Genomic DNA, 18,153 nt, shown 5'->3' with positions numbered 1-18,153 from the left:
CCAGCTGTACATATATAATTATATACAGGACATGCCTAGGTTATACCAGCTGTCTATATAATTATTATTATATAGGAGATGCCCAGGTTATACCAGCTGTATATATGTAATTATATACAAGAGATGCCCAGGTTATACCTGCTGTACATATATAATTATATACAGAAGATGCCCAGGTTATACCAGCTGTATATATATAATTATATACAGGAGATGCCCAGGTTATACCAGCTGTATATATATAATTATATACAAGAGATGCCCAGGTTATACCGGCTGTACATATACTGTTTTATTATATACAAGAGATGCCCAGGTTATACCAGCTGTACATATATAATTATATACAGGAGATACCCAGGTTATACCAGTTGTACTTATATAATTATATACAGCAGATACCCAAGTTATACCAGCTGTATATATATAATTATATACAGGAGATGCCCAGGTTATACCAGCTGTACATAAATAATTATATACAGAAGTACCCAAGTTATACCAACTGTACATATATACACTGCTCAAAAAATAAAGGGAACACTAAAATACCACATCCTAGATATTTCTGAATTAAATATTCCAGTTGCAAATTTTTATTCATTGCATAGTGGAATGTGTTCAGAACAATAAAACATAATATTTACCAATGTAACTCAAAATTAATATCCCATGGAGGTCTGGATTTGGAATGATACTCAAAATCAAAAGTGGAAAATCAAATTACAGGCTGATCCAACTCCAGTGGAAATGCCTCATGACAAGGAAATGATGCTCAGTATTGTGTGTGGCCTCTACGTGCCTGTATGACCTCCCTATTGTACAACGCCTGGGCATGCTCCTGATGAGGTGGCGGATGGTCTCATAAGGGATCTCCTCCCAGACCTGGAGTAAAGCATACGTCAACTCCTGGACAGTCTGTGGTGGTCAATGGAATGAGACATGATGTCCCAAATGTGCTCAATCGGATTCAGGTCTGGGGAATGGGCGGGGCCAGTCCATAGCTTCAATGCCTTCATCTTGCAGGAACTGCTGACACACTCCAGCCACATGAGGTCTGGCATTGTCCTGCATTAGGAGGAACCCACGGCCAACCGCACCAGAATATGGTCTCACAAGGGGTCTGAGGATCTCATCTCGGTACCTAATGGCAGTCAGGCTACCTCTGGCGAGCACATGAAGGGCTGTGTGGCCCTCCAAAGAAATGCCACCCCACACCATTACTGACCCACTGCCAAACCGGTCATGCTGAAGGATGTTGCAGGCAGCAGATTGCTCTCCACGACGTCTCCAGACTGTCACATAATGTTATATACAGAACATGCCCAGGTTAGTTCATCATAAAAAAAGTAAACAAAAAAAAAAGAGCAATACTTTTTCTCGTTAACCAATGAAGGAATCGCTCACAGAATACTTTTGTCTTTCACTATTTTGACACTATCATATGAAGGTCTGAGGATGATGAATGCCAAATGTCAAATAACAATAGGTGCACGTGGATGATGTGTAATGTATAAGGGTATGTTTCCTTGGGCAGAAACCAGCAGCGCTTCAGACGCAGCACATGTCCGCTCTGTCCAAAGCGCTGCCGGCTTTTGAATGCAGGTGATTCCGCATGTGTTCATTGAACTGTGCGGAATCACCGTGTCCTATACATTGTACGGGTGACTTTATCTGGCGTAGAGGGAGCGTCTCCACAAGATAAATAGACATGCTGCGGTCTGGAAAGACGAGCGGCATGTTCGGTTACTCAGGGAAGCCGGTGTCCCTGCATGCATATTGGAGATGAGATTTCATGAAATCCCCTCCACTATGCTGTAACTCTGGCCCCTGCGGGTTGGACGCTGTGGCTGTATGCAGCGTCCAATCCGCAGCATTTACTGACCATGGAAACATTCCCTAACATCTCTAAGGGATAGAAGGAAAGGCTATGGTGGCACCAAAGAGGTTTTCAGACGTGTGCCTGCGTGTGGTGGACAAACAAGGGTCGGGAGACAAATAGGTCATAGAGACAACCGAGGCTGGTGGTGGTGGCAACAGCAACAAGTTCCTGCAGGATGAGGCAGCAAGGAAAGGTGGCTATAAGGAGACAGCCAGTTCCAAGACGAAAACCACTGTTGAGCAATAAGAACATAAAGGCTTGTCTTAGTTTTGCCAGAAAACATGTTGATGATCTCCTAGACTATTCTGTGTACTGATGAGACAAAAGTTTAACTTTTGGAAGGTGCATGTCCCATTACATCTAGAGTAGAAGTAACACAGAATTTCAGAATCGGAACATCAAACCAACAGTAAAATATGGTGGTGGTAATGTGATGGTCTATTGCTGTTTTGCTGCTCTAGGACCTGGAAGACTTGCTGTGGTAGATGGAATCATGAATTTTGCTGTCTACCAGAAAATTCTGAAGGAGAATGTCCGGTCATCTGATGAATAACAATGAAAGAAAGTAAATTCGGCACGGCTGCAACCACCTTAATATAGCACCATTGCATCAGGTGCAATTCACACACCTAAACTGAACGCCAACTACCCACAGAACGGGTGCTCAGTCCTGTAAGGACACACAAGACTGTATGTGTAGGTGCATGAAACGGCTGTTGTCCACAGTCTACACATTGCTCCCGAGCCAATGCTTTTTATTTTGCAATAAATTTATCACATCGGAACAGTGAGTGCCATCCTCTTTTTCCTTTTTTTACCTGAATGTCCGGCCATCTGTTTGTGACCTCAAGCTGAAGCGCACTTGGGTTATACAGCAGGACAAGAATCCAAAACATACCAGCAAGTTCACCTCTGAATAGCTTAACCGTTTAGTGACAGAACCAATCGGTAACTTAATAACCAAGCCAATTTTTACCATTCTGACCACTGTCACTTTATGACGTTACAGCTCTGGAACGCGTCAACGTATCCCACTGAGAATGTTTTTTCGTGACATATTGTACTTCATGTTAATTGTAAAATTTCTTTGATATAACTTGTGTTTATTTATGAAAAAAAAACGGAAATTTGGCAACAATTTTAAAAATTTTCCAATTTTCAAACTTTTAATTTTTGCACCCTTATGACTTAAGGGTGCAAAAATTAAAAGTTTGAAAATTGGAAAATTTTTAAAATTGTTGCCAAATTTCCGTTTTTTTTTCATAAATAAACACAAGAGTGACACCACTCTTTGATTAAGAGTGGTGTCACAGAAAATAGTTAATAAATAACATTTCCCACATGTCAACTTTACATCAGCACAAATTTGGAAACATAATTTTTTTGTTAGGACGTTATAAGGGTTACATATTATTTTTTTTTATTTTCACAAGGGTATCAGGAGAAAATGAACCAGAAAATTAGTTGTGCAATTTCTCCTGAGTATGCCAATACCCTGTATGTGGGGTAAAGCCACTGTTTGGGTGCATGGCAGGGCTCAGAAGGAAGGGAGCACTTTTTGAACGCAAAATTGGCTGGAATCAATAGTGGCGCCATGTCGCCTTTGGAGACCCCCTGACTTAACGAAACAGTGAACCCCCCCCAATTTTAACACCAACCCAAACCCCAACACACCCCTAACCCCAATCCCAACCCTATCCACAAACCTAACCCTAACACACCCCTAACCCTAATCCCAATCCTAACCGTAATCCCAACAATAACCCTAGCCCAACCCTAGCATTTTCTCCCGGAAGAAGACGATGAAACTTCACTGGAGGATGCCGTGACACCGGAGGTACGGGGGGGGGGGATCGGGGGATCCGATTTCTCTCTCCTCTGATGTGTGATCACATCAGAGGAGAGTGAAAGTAAATGGGAAATCAGACTTTTTATCTTTTGTGGTCGCCGTTATTCCATTAATAATAGCGATCACAACACTGTGGTTGGTAAAAACCAACTCGAATCATGTTCTCTGGGGTCTCGACTCGAGACCCCAGAGAAATTCCGACTCTGTGGGGAGCTATACACTTATTTCTCAGCGCCGTTATAAAGCGGCACTGAGGCATAAGTACCCTTAACTGCCGCTGTTGAAAGGCGTATCGGCGGTCATTAAAGGGATTCTGTCACCCTTTTTTTGGACTATGAGCTGCCGGCATCGACATCAGGGGCTTATCTACAGCATTCTGTAATGCTGTAGATAAGCCTCTGATGTAACCTGAAAGAGAAGAAAAAGAAGTTAGATTATACTCACCGGGGGGCGGTCCGTTCTTGGTCCGATGGGTGTTGCGGTCCGGCGCCTCCCATCTTCATACGATGCCGTCCTCTTCTTTGCTGCCTGTTGTGGCTCTGGCGCAGGTGCACTGCTCTGCCCTGTTGAGGGCAGAGCAGAATAATGCAGTGCACAGGGGCTGGACCTTTCCTGGCGCCTGCGCACTGCAGGACTCTGCTGTCATGATCCAGGTTGGATACGACAGAGAAAATGCACAAGTAACCTTTTTTTTTCCTTTAGCTGTGTGCGAAAGTTTGGTTTTTGCCCCCGGTGGCCATTTGGGTCATTGCACTGTGGTGGTTTCAGTTCTAGTTTCCCCCCGGTGGCCATTAGGGTCATTGCACTTTGGTTACTTTAGTTTTGTGCACGTAATTATAAAACAGATGTGATTGCTGTATAAAAGAGTGTCAGGTGTGGTAATCACTGTTGGTGATAGTCCTCAGTTACAAGCAAGCCTGGGTGAAGGATGGAGCTGAAGGAGAGTCCCAGGCAGCTCAGTGAGAGTCCTAAGTGGCAGCTTGGGTGTCTGCGAGGAGGGCTGGCATGGCTTGGTGGAGTTGCAGCTATGGTGTCAGCAAGGAGTTCTTGCATGGCTTGGTGGAGTGGCAGCTATGGTGTAGAGCTGCACTCATGATGCTGGACTCGGTTGCTGGAAAGCTGGACTCAAGATGCTGGATTCTTTTGCTGGAAAGCTGGACTCATATGCTGGACTCTGTTTCTGGACAGCTGCACGCAGGTGGTGGACTCTGTTTGCTCCAAGGCTGCACTATGGTGTTGGATCCAGTCGGAGGAAAAGATGCACGCAGGTGGTGGGCTCTGTTGCTGGGAGCGTAAGCAACAGAGCAAAGCTAAGTGGTGTTTCCCTGTTTTATCTCTTTTCCTTATGTGTGTTTTAGTGCAGTGGTGGGATTAGTTTCCGCACCGTACACTTCACTAGTGAGGGTTTAGGTGCAGGGCGAGTCAGGGTTTTTAGGTTCCTGATCGTCGCCCGGTGCGGAACCGGCCTAGGGAAGGTTAGGAGTGTAGAGACACTGACTCAGGGGATTGCAGGAGGTCTCCCTGTCCCCATTCCCTATCGCAGGGCCACCATTGTTATTGTTACCCAGGTTTTCCCTTTTATTGTTTAAATTCGCCTTACTGGAGGTGGGGTTTCCAGACATACGTGTATTTCCGAAATTCGCCTGTTGGAGGCGGCGTATCCAGCTGCACGTTTTATTATTTAAATTCGCCCAACTGGAGGCGGTGTATCCAGGGTCACGCGTGTCATCTAAATCCGCCCTGCTGGAGGCGCTGTGTCCAGCCACGCGTGACCATGACATCTGCTCTGCCCTCAACAGGGCAGAGCAGTGCACCTGCGCCGGAGCCACGACAGGAAGGGAAGAAGAGGACGGCATCGTATGAAGATGGGAGGCACCGGACCGCGACACCCATCGGACCGGACGCCAGAGTGAGTATAATATAACTCTTTTATCTTTCCGGTTACTTCGGAGGCTTATCTACAGCATTATAGAATGCTGTAGATAAGCCCCTGATGTCGATGCTGGCAGCTCATAGTCCAAAATAAGGGTAACAGATTCCCTTTATGGGGTTAAGAAAAACAAAATTAAGACTTTGGAGTGGCCTAGTCAAAATCCTGTCCAAAATCCGATTGAGATGCTGTGGCATGACCTTAAAAAGGCGGTTCATGCTTGGAAGCCCTCCAATGTGGCTATATTACAACAATTCTGCAAAGATGAGCTGCTAAAATTCCTCCAGAGCGTTATAAAAGACTCATTGCCAGTTATCGCACACGCTTGGTTGCAGTTGTTGCTGCTAATTGTGGCCTGACCAGTTACTAGGTTTCGGGGGCAATCACGTTTTCACACAGGGCCCTCTAGGTTTGGATTTCTTTTTCCCTTAATAATAAAGACCTTCATTTAAAAACTGCATTTTGTAATTACTTGTGTTATCTTTGTCTAATATTTACATTTGTTTGGTGATCTGAAACATTTAAGTGTGAGAAACATGCAAACAGAGTTGAGCGACTTTGGTCGGATCGGGTTTCATGAAACAAAATTTGTTTCAGATGAAACTGGTCCGACTAGGGCAAAAAAAGTCGGAGTTTCGTCCGAAACCCGACCCCAATGCAAGTCAATGGGGAATAAAAGTCGGCATTGAGTGGATGAATGTCATCATGAATGTCGCTCAACTCTACATGCAAAAGAATAGAAAATCAGGAAGGGGAAAAACAGTGTCCACCCTACCACGTTATTATCCTTCAATGCCAGATTGTGCTGTGTGATAGGAGACGAGCAGCTTCCACTCATTGATTCCCCATTAGCCGGAGCTGGAGTAATTCTGCAGCATTCAGCAGCTTTTCCTCACACTCACATTGTAACAGAGTAGAGTCAAACAATGTTCGGAGAGAATATGTGCACTGTCACAACATGTCACAACATTATCACACTTTATTGCCAAGCCCACCATGTGACTGCGTCTGCCGACAGTGAGGACATCTTGTCGCCTAGTGATCTGGCTCTCCCAGCAGACGGATGATTAAAATACAAAATATGAATGAATCCGATAGACAAGAAGGAATCTGCAAGCACCTGAATTCCAAATTCCACCCCCTCCTCTATCTGTTCGCCTGGCGCAGCTCCAGAGAGAGAGGAACATACAGACGGTGTGTGAATATATTCACTATACACATATCATTTGTATAAGTCCGTGATGACCAAACGGAGAAGATACAAACCAGCTTCAGAAGCAGTTTGTAGGGCGATTTCAACGCAAAGTCTCAAACCTTAAAATGCCATGCAGCCTTCGTAGCTACGTCATTTGATGACTTCTCGCTCACATTAGCGTATAAAAAATATCTCCAAAGTTCCTCCTGAAAAGTTGGAAGAGTGGAAATGGTATGGTTCAGTTTGCATCATGCGAGTGGTACGGGAGTGTGCGATTTTGTTCCTCAGTCCAATTAGATCTCAGGAAAATCTGTCAGATGAGCACGGACTCATTTACTAACATTGGTCAGAGTGTACCATGATGTTTTTTCACATCACACTCCGCCGTATCAGACGCCAGTGGGAGCAAAGCCTGAGTTGGCCACTTATCACTGACAATGCACAATATGAGCGAGGATTAGAATTATCTTCCCTGTAAAAAAAAAAAATTGATCAATTCGACTTGAGAGTGAATAGATTATCACTGCTCGGAATTCCACCTAAATTTCCATAATTTAGTCACACAAAAAATAACATCAGCTGAAGGCCTCATTCACACATCCATGTTTTATGACATACGTAAAAAAAAGGTTACCGGTGTCATCAGTGTTTAAGATCAGTGTCCTCAGTGTTTGGGATCAGTGTGTCCTCAGTGCTTGGGATCAGTGTCATCAGTTTTTGGGATCAGTGTTATCAGTGTTTGGTATCAGTGTGTCCTCAGTGTTTGGGATCAGTGTTATCAATGTTTGAGATCAGTGTGTCCTCAGTGTTTAAGATCAGTGTGTCCTCAGTGTTTGGCATCAGTGTTATCAATGTTTGAGATCAGTGTGTCCTCAGTGTTTGGTATCAGTGTGTCCTCAGTGTTTGGGATCAGTGTTATCAGTGTTTGAGATCAGTGTGTCCTCAGTGTTTGGGATCAGTGTGTCCTCAGTGTTTGGGATCAGTGTTATCAGTGTTTGAGATCAGTGTGTCCTCAGTGTTTGGGATCAGTGTGTCCTCAGTGTTTGGTATCAGTGTGTCATCAGTGTTTGGTATCAGTGTTATCAATGTTTGAGATCAGTGTGTCCTCAGTGTTTGGGATCAGTGTTATCAATGATTGAGATCAGTGTGTCCTCAGTATTTGGTATCAGTGTTATCAATGTTTGAGATCAGTGTGTCCTCAGTGTTTGGGATCAGTGTTATCAATGATTGAGATCAGTGTGTCCTCAGTATTTGGTATCAGTGTTATCAATGTTTGAGATCAGTGTGTCATCAAAGTTTGGGATCAGTGTGTCCTCAGTGTTTGGGATCAGTGTGTCCTCCGTGTTTGGGATCAGTGTGTCCTCAGTGTTTGGGATCAGTGTGTCCTCAGTGTTTGAGATCAGTGTGTCCTCAGTGTTTGGGATCAGTGTGTCCTCAGTGTTTGGGATCAGTGTGTCCTCAGTGTTTGGGATCAGTGTGTCATCAGTGTTTGGTATCAGTGTGTCATCAGTGTTTGGGATCAGTGTGTCCTCCGTGTTTGGGATCAGTGTGTCCTCAGTGTTTGGGATCAGTGTGTCCTCAGTGTTTGAGATCAGTGTGTCCTCAGTGTTTGGGATCAGTGTGTCCTCAGTGTTTGGGATCAGTGTGTCCTCAGTGTTTGGGATCAGTGTGTCATCAGTGTTTGGTATCAGTGTGTCCTCAGTGTTTGGGATCAGTGTTATCAGTGTTTGAGATCAGTGTGTCCTCAGTGTTTGAGATCAGTGTGTCCTCAGTATTTGGTATCAGTGTTATCAATGTTTGAGATCAGTGTATCCTCAGTGTTTGGGATCAGTGTGTCCTCAGTGTTTGGGATCAGTGTGTCCTCCATGTTTGGGATCAGTGTGTCCTCAGTGTTTGGGATCAGTGTGTCCTCAGTGTTTGGGATCAGTGTGTCCTCAGTGTTTGGGATCAGTGTGTCCTCAGTGTTTGGGATCAGTGTTATCAATGTTTGAGATCAGTGTGTCCTCAGTGTTTAGTCCTTTTTTACCATCAGTGTGTTGTTATCAGTGTTTTGCAAGGATCCATAGACCTGTATTGGTTCTTTTATCCGTGTGGCTGGAGAAGAATGGGCATGTCTCCATGTGTTTTGTATGGACACACAGTCATGTGAAAAAACACAGACATGTGAATAGCACCATGGATTAAAATGGGTACTTGTTGCATCCGTGAAAAAAAAAAAAAGATACAAGACGACGTACGTGCAACACCGATATCTTTGCTCACAGGTAGCAGAGACAAGACTGGCTCTTATGACTAGCACATTAGCCTAGACTCCTACTGCACCATGTGCACATGTCCCCTGATGACTCCTGGAAGAAACAGGTCAGAACACACAAGAGGCTTAAAGGGAGAGTTCAGGGCCAAACACTAAAGTAATTAGCTGTGGACTGCCCTTGTTAGGGCGGGAGCAAAGGGGTATCAAATTAGTGCAGAGCACATACCAATTCTTAGGGGCAGAATCTGATGCCTTCCCACGGATGTCTGCAAGGTACAGACCACCAGCAGTGGTTTAACATCAATGGGGAGGACGTTCCATTTTTATCCTATTTCTGTACTAACACTGTAAACCCACCCTCCACTGTGGTCACCTGAAGTCTGGTGACAATTGTGCACACATTACATAAAGACTCACATTCTTTCGTTCTCAACACCAGAATCAATCTCTGATATTGTCCTCATCATTGTAGCTGTTCTACCGGTGTTAAATTAGTACGGTCAGTGACCGGCTTACTATTCGACCATATACTGAAATGCTCCAGTGGTCGCGCTGGCCGTTCACCTATGCCATATTGGAGGACAGGACACTGCTCATCTCCATTTATATTCATGTTTCATATGGAAGTACTGTTCCTCTATCTGTTCTTTTAAAGTATAGGTGTGTTATTGGATTTTAATAGTATCTAGAATAAGTGTTATATTTTAATATTATAAATACCCTTGCTGCTATCCCTATATTGTTAATAGCACTAACAAAACTTTTTATTTTAAAGGGAATCTGTCACCATGTTTTTGGCTGTCACATGTAAGAGCAGCCTGATGTAGGCTGATTACTGAGCTGCTGGTTGCCATTTTGATAAAAAACGTTTTCTTCTGCTGCAGATCTAGCAGTTCTCTTGAATGCTGAGCTCTGTGTAATCCCTCCCGAACCACTGATTGGCTGCTTTCTGTGAATACTGTGCATAGGCATAAAGCTGCTTAGCAGAGGTGGGGGCGGGGTTATACAGAGCTCATGAATATGGAGGACCCAATGAGGTTTACTAGTCATCAAGTGAAAATCAGGCAGCCCAGTAAGTGACACATCGCTGGAATCAGGGTCTCTACATCATGCTGCTCTGAGATTTGGTGGCAAAAGCTTAGTAATAGATTTCCTTTAATTGTCAGTGAGGCAGTTTCTGGTGACTCCCTTCCTTGTGCTCTTCTAAGCTGTGTTTGTATAGACGGGGCATACACAGAGACCTGCACACACACAGCGACACACACCGAGCGCGGTAATGATCAGCGTGTGATCCAGTGACATGGTGGCACTGTGCTGCATTCTTCTCATTAGTGTTATTATCAAACAGCCTTCCGCATCAGATCTTGTCGTCCTCATTTATGAAATATTTAAGCAGTGAGGACCCAGCTGAGACCTGGCATGGTGCTAACAGCGACCCCCTGGGGAGATGAACAACTCGCCATGGATTACACTAAGTATGAAGGCGGGGAGAGCGCGTTCGCTGCCACCCCGCACAGTGCAGCCGCTGCGCTCACACACAGACACCGTCGTGTTCAGCCACCATTACTACTGTCACGCTCTCAATAAAGCCATTTTGCTCGGCTGATAATATAAACCAGGGACTGCGGTAATATCAGATTAATGCTGCATTAACACCGCGTGATCTTATCAATACAAGCACAATGTGCTAATAATGCAAGAGGAAAAGCATAAAGCTTTCAACGCTGCAGCGGCTCCAGGACGACAATGATGATGATAATAATGTTGCAGCAATAAAATAAAAAGCGACACAAAGATGCTGAGATGGTACTGCAACACCGCCACCTCTAGCTGAAACAGCTGTCTGAAGGCTGGACTTCTGATATGGCTCCACTGACGCTACACTACTAATGGCTGACGCTGCGCCCCCATAATGCTGGGAACGTGACCAGCATGACCAGCTGAAAGGGCATGCAATGGCTAACAATCTGGGCTACTAAACAGGTAGGCAGGGGGGATCACCTACACATAGACCCTATTCAGAGGCACTCACAACATACAGAAATGTCTTCTCTTATGAGAGACGCCATCTAAAGAGGACCTTTCCCAGTTTATACATGCTAAACTGGTCACACCGCAATAGGGGCAGGCAAACTAGGCCTCTGCCTAGGGTCCTCTCTCTGTCAGGGGCCCCCAGCCAGTGGCTGGCTGCTATGGGGCCCATGAGGAAATGGGGCCAGCATCAGTCCGCCCCCCCCCACCCCGCATTGCACATTCCACTGTATCAGGCGACATTCCCTCTCGCATAATTCCTCTGTATCTGACGCATCGGGCGCAATGAAGTCACATCATCGCGCCACGCAGCTGGAGAGACACGCTGCAGACACAGGAGCAGCAGGGGAATTGAGATAGGTATGTTTTTATTTTTTTAAAAAAAACCAGTGCATTATACTCTAGGGAGGCGTCATTATACTCTGTTGGGGCGGCATTATACTTTGTATGGGCTGAATTATACTTTGTGGGACTGAATTCTCTATGCAGCTGCATTGTACGCTATGAGACCGCATTATACTCTAGGGGGCTGCATTACACTCTGTGGGGCTGCATTATACTCTGTGGGGCAGCATTATACTATGTATGGCAGCATTATACTCTGTGGGGTGACATGGAGCACTATGGGGAATGCATTATAACGTATGGAGGACTATGGGGAATGCATTATACTATATAAAGGACTATGGGGAGCATTATACTATGGGGAGTGCATTGTACTATATGGAGAACTATGGGGGATGCATTATGCTATATTGAGGACTATGGGCTGTGCATTATACTGTATGGAGGACTATGGCTAGTGTATTATACTATATGGAGGACTATGGGGCGTATTATACTGTGTGGAGGACTATGTGGTGTGCATAATACTATATTTAGGACTATGGGTGGTACATCATACAATTTGGAGGACAATGGGATGCATTATACTGTATTGAAGACTATGGGACGTATTATACTATATATAGGACTATGAGTAGTGTATTATACTATATGGAGGACTATGGGGTGCACATTATAATATATGGAGGAAAATTGGGTGCATTGTATTATATGGAGGACTATGGAACCTCCATTATACTATATGGAGGACTATGGAGAGCGCATTATACTAAACAAGCAAAATGCGGCATATTCATCGAGTGATTGGATTGTTTATGCAGGAACAAAAATCACTGTTCTCAGCAGCACATTGCCCGGTGTAACCTGCAGATGTGCTGCTGATAACATGATACTGTATGGGGACAGATTGATCCAATAGTGATCATGCTGTTCCCATCATTCTTCCTCACCCGCTGTAAAGAGGCCGGGAAACAAGTGTCGAACGACTTCAATATTGTCGATCACACTCGTTTAACTGCCTGAACTCAGCGCATATAATTATAACCAAAATGTTTCTGTGTGATGGTGCGATATGTTAGCATTTGGGGCCCCACTTTAAAGTTTTGCCAAGAGCCCCACTTTGTCTATAACTGGCCCTGGATACAGTGGCAAAAGATCGGTGTTAAACATCCTTTTTATTAGGGTAGCCTATTTTAGTGATGAGTAATGAGCCCTTTGCTACATGTCACACGCCCCTTTACTGGGTCTTTTTTATATAATGAAGCAGAAGTCGAGATTCCTATAGTTTTACCAAAGTCATTTGTGCTTTATAATTGTACCCCTAGTTTCTACTTTGATAAGAAAAAAGTTCAGATACAAAAGATTTAAAGGGGTTAGCCAAAACTATTTTTACTTTACTACGGGCCTAAAAACTCACAGGCAGGTAATTGCTGCTATCTACTTGCCTGTTCTACCAAGCGTCGGCTCAGAGCAGTCTGCTGCCGATTCTGCTGCTCCACATCAACAGAACAGCCCTTCTTCCGGTCTGCTCTGTCAACAGGGCGTGACTGCCGACATCCTGCTGACAGGCGGCTCCCCGCAGTTGGGCAACAGGGAGCCGGCTGCCAATCAGCATGACTCAAAACCATAGATATGAAGAACTAGACACTCTGTAGTGGAATTGAGGTGATATTTATTAGAAAATCGATATGCAAGGAAATTGCACCTGTAACGTGTCAGTCAATAACTTAGACCTTCGTCGGATACATGGATTGCATTTACAAGAGGCGTGTAAGATATAGAAACGCTAGTGGAAAGGCAGCATAAGCGCAGTGGTGAGGCATCCCACCACTAGTGCATCACCTAATTGAACTACCACAATCCATAAGCAAATTAAATATATATATAAAAACATTTTTTGGGATTACCCCATTTTTACACATTAAAAATTAAAGAATAAAAAATAAAAGTAAAAAAAACATACACATACAATGCCTTGAAAAGTAATCTTACCCCCAGAACTTTCCACATTTTTTCATGTTACACCCACAAACTCAAATGCATTTTATAGGAATTTTATGTGACATACCAACACAGAGTAGCAAGTATTTGTGACATGTAAAGGAAACGATACATGGTTTTCTAAAAATTTTAAAAATATAAATCTTAAAATTGTGACATGCATTTGTATTGAGCCCCCTGTAGTCTGAAATTGCCTCCAGAAGACACATAATTAGTAAATTGAATCCACCTGTGTGTACTTAATTCTCAGTATAACTACAGCTGTTCTGTGAAGGCCTCAGAGGTTTATTAGAGAACATTAGGGATCAAACAGCATCATGAAAACCAAGGAACACACCAGACAGGTCAGGGATAAAGTTGTGGACAACAGTAAAGCGGGGTTAGGTTATAAAAAAAATAGCCCAAGCTCTGAACATCTCACGGAACACTGTTCAATCTATCATCTAAAAATGGAAGTAGTATGACACAACTGAAAACCTACCAAGACATGGCCATCTACGTACACTGACATCCCACAAGGTGAGAACTAATTAGAGAAACAGCTAAGAGGCCCATGGTCACTGTAGAGGACCTGCAGAGATCTACAGCTCAGGAGGTAGAATCTGTTATATTTCACCATTTTTGTATGTTTTCCTTTTTTTTCAATACATCAAATGGTAAAATGAATGGTGTGATGCCATTCAAAACTACAACTCATCTCGTAAAAAGAAAGCCCTATGTCGACGGAATAAATGAAAACATTTTGGCTGCTGGAAGAAGGTGATAAGAAAATGAATGCACAAAAACTGTACAGTGTGTGCCATGGTGTGATGTGTGATGCTACCCTATGGTGTTATTCCATGCCATGATGTGCTATGAGACTTTATTGCTGCAGTGCCCCCCCCTTGGATCAGTGAGATGTTTGAGGGCTCTCCTTCCCACATTGACAGCCTGCCTTCCCACACGGAGGGGTGGCTATCGGAGCTCAATTATTGGTCTTTGTACACATCTTCTTTTCCTCTTTGAGGGATTTCACCCAATTTCTTACAAATTAACAGATGGGGAATTGTTTATCCCATTAGTTGCTTCTTGAGTTTTATAGATATAATGCAGTATTCTGTATGAACCCTAACAATGGTGGAATTGTGTGTTTTTTCATCATTTGTACGTACTATTTTTTCACCATTTTTTGGTAATGGACCGAGAAATGGGTAAAAAATTCCAAGTGCGTACAAATGTTGAAAAACACGCAATTCCACCACTGTTTTTTGGGTTTTATTTTTATGGTGTTCATTATGTGGTGAAACTGACCTGACCTCATGAATTTCCAGGTCAGTAGAATTACGACCCATAACATTTTTACTTTTCCATTAATGGAGCTGGGGGAGGGATGGTATTTTTGTGTGTTGAGCTGATATTTTCATTGGTGTCAGTTCTGATTTCATTAGACATCTTTTTATTGTAAATTGTATTTTTTTTAGTGTGATCACAAGACTGCCATTCTGGCATTTTTTTTTCTTTCTCGTTATGACATTTACCGATTGGGTTAATTAATATTAGATCAGTCTTTTATGGACATAAGGATAAATGTAAAATAAACAAGTTACCGTAGGTATTTCCTTTTTATGGGAAACTTAAACCTGCGATCATCCAATATCAAAGCACTGCAATATCTAGTGAAGATCTCTGTCTCCTCTGAAGCTCTGCTTATTCCTGAGCTTTAGAGGAGGACCAAGATGTTAGTGACGGGGAGCCAACAGCATAGAAAACATCTGTGTTACATGACCACATCACGGGTAACCAGTGGGAGCCGATTCGCACTCACTGTCTGTGACACCATTAAAATGGCACTGCCAGTCATTGACAGCAGCATCTAAATGGTTAACAGCCGCAACGGGAACTAAGCTCCGACCACTTCTGTTAGAGACGCATGCTAGCTACTTATTGTAGTGGGTATCTGCTGTGTGTGGATCAAATTCAGCTCCTGAGCCCTGTTCACATACATACACAATTTAATTCATCTGATTTTGGGGTATTATTTATAAGGGTAATTTTATGTGTAAAACATTACAGGAATAAGCTGTTGGCTTTCATATCTAATGATTAGATTGGAAATTTCCAACACTGACAATAATAAGAAAAAGCATATTTTAAAGCAACTCTACCCCCCACCCTCCATCCATGTTCCCAGCAAGCGAACATACCATGGCCTTAAATATTTATCTTCCTTTGACAAAACTAGGGCAGCAAGTGAAAATACTGCAACGCTGCACTGATACCATGGTGATTCATCAACACGAGGATGACTCGGGGAGCAACTTACGATACAGCAGAGGTACTTGCTACCAGCCGCACTGCTGCTAGACAGGAACAGAAGGGGACAATTGGGATATGAGGAGTGAAATAAACAATTCTCAGCTCATTATCACTGGTGCTGGAATCATACAACACACAGAAATAACATAAGAGCTGATACTAACTGCCAAGGTCCATTAATAGGCTTTTAGGTCCATATAAAGCGCACTGTCACTATTCCAGATCCAGAGATTGACACATATTAAAGTTCAATATGGTCAAAATTTCTGAGTTTTCAACTTTTTATTCACCAAGAATATTCAATTGTGAACCACAAATGATACAGCCAAATAGTGGCTTGTCCTCGCATGACACCACTACTCTACAATCAAGCCCAAGATCCTAGTTTTAGCGCAAGTCTTTCTCATCTGCACCCAGCTGGTCCCCTCAGATAGCTATTGATTGGCATGACCACTCTTCATGACTACCTAGATTCATTCCATAGCAATCCCTCCCCCATTATAAAGCCACACTATCATTAAAGGGAGTCTGTCAGCACAGAATGACTGCTCAACCAAGTACAGGCGCTTGGTGCACTATGGTGGAGAGGGGGGGCAAACAGTTTAGTGCACCACTTCCCACCTTGCTTCCTATCTCCACCCTTCAATAGCTCAATAAAGCCAGACCTGTCAATCAAAGAAGAGGGGATGGAGATAGAGGGATAATAAGTAGGTGGGAAGGTGCACTTAAGTGTTTGGCCATGACAAGGGTCCAGCGAGGGCTTGTACTTGGTTTCACCAGTTAACCTATGCTGACGTAGATAAGCGTGTAGTACACTCATGGTCACTAGGAGTGTATTGTGACAGAATTCTGTCTTATAAACCAAGCATAACTGTCATCTAATGGACGGGAGTGTGGAACATAGAACCATAGAATGTTAGAGTTGGAAGAGACCTCCAGGGTCACCGTGTCCAACTCCCTGTTCAATGCAGTGCAGGCAGTAATCTCCTGGATTAAAAGGAATCTGTCAGTACGATCAATATTCCTAAGCAGTCGATATGGGCTGGATAAAATGATACATTGATGATCTGCCTTGCCAGTGTGAGACATATAATGGCTGACAGTCCGCTCTTCTGACCTCCATGTCTCACACTGGTAACGTCTCCTTTCATATACAATAAGCTCTGGAGGCGGATTCTCTGAGAGATCTCTGTCCGGCCCATAGATCTTAACAGCTCATTTACATACAGTTGTGGCCAAAAGTATTGACACCCCTGCAATTCTGTCAGATAATACTCAGTTTCTTCCTGAAAATTATTGCAAACACAAATTCTTTGGTATTATTATCTTCATTTAATTTGTCTTAAATGAAAAAAAACACAAAAAGAATTGTCCTAAAGCTAAACTTGGATATAATTCCACACCAAACATAAAAAAGAGGGTGGACAAAAGTATTGGCACTGTTCAAAAAATCATGTGATGCTTCTCTAATTTGTGTAATTAACAGCACCTGTAACTTACCTGTGGCACCTAACAGGTGTTGGCAATAACTAAATCACACTTGCAGCCAGTTGACATGGATTAAAGTTGACTCATAGAATCATAGAATCGTAGAGTTGGAAGGGACCTCCTGGGCCATCTGGTCCAACCCCCTGCTCAAAGCAGGATTCGCTAAATCATCCCAGTCAGATGTTTGTCCAGCCTCTGTTTGAAGACTTCCATTGAAGGAGAACTCACCACTTCTCGTGGCAGCCTGTTCCACTCATTGATCACTCTAACTGTCAAAAAGTTTTTTCTAATATCTAATCTGTGTCTCCTCCCATTCAGTTTCATCCCATTGCTTCTAGTCTTTCCTTGTGCAAATGAGAATAAAGTTGATCCTTCTACAATGTGACAGCCCTTTAGATATTTGTAGACAGCTATTAAGTCTCCTCTCAGTCTTCTCTTTTGCAAACTAAACATTCCCAAATCCTGCAACCTTTCCTCATAAGACAGGGTTTGCAGACCGGTCACCATTCTGGTCGCTCTTTTCTGAACTTGCTCCAGTTTGTTGATGTCTTTTTTAAAATGTGGTGCCAAAAACTGGACACAATATTCCAGATGAGGTCTGACCAAAGAGGAGTAGAGGGAAATAATGACTTCACGTGATCTAGACTGTATGCTTCTGTTAATACATCCTAGAATTGCATTTGCCTTTTTTGCTGCTGCATCACACTGTTGACTCATATTCAGTCTGTGATCTATTAGTATACCCAAGTCTTTTTCACATGTGCTGTTGCTTAGCCCTATTCCTCCCATTCTATATATGCTTTTTTCATTTTTATTGCCCAGATGTAGTACTTTGCATTTCTCCCTGTTAAAAACCATTCTGTTAGTTGCTGCCCACTTCTCC

General features: G+C 43.3%; 1 protein-coding gene across 6 annotated transcripts in view; it reads right to left on the bottom strand.

Moving 5' to 3' along the window:
• Nucleotides 1-18,153, bottom strand: part of CACNA1A (calcium voltage-gated channel subunit alpha1 A) — a 469,601-nt gene that overhangs the window by 275,130 nt on the left and 176,318 nt on the right. The gene's annotated exons all lie outside the window — the stretch shown is intronic.

This window comes from Dendrobates tinctorius, unplaced genomic scaffold, assembly GCF_039654945.1.
Source record: "Dendrobates tinctorius isolate UK_male_01 unplaced genomic scaffold, ASM3965494v1 ptg000099l, whole genome shotgun sequence".
NCBI lineage: Eukaryota > Metazoa > Chordata > Amphibia > Anura > Dendrobatidae > Dendrobates > Dendrobates tinctorius.
This window is presented reverse-complemented; position numbering and strand designations above follow the sequence as displayed.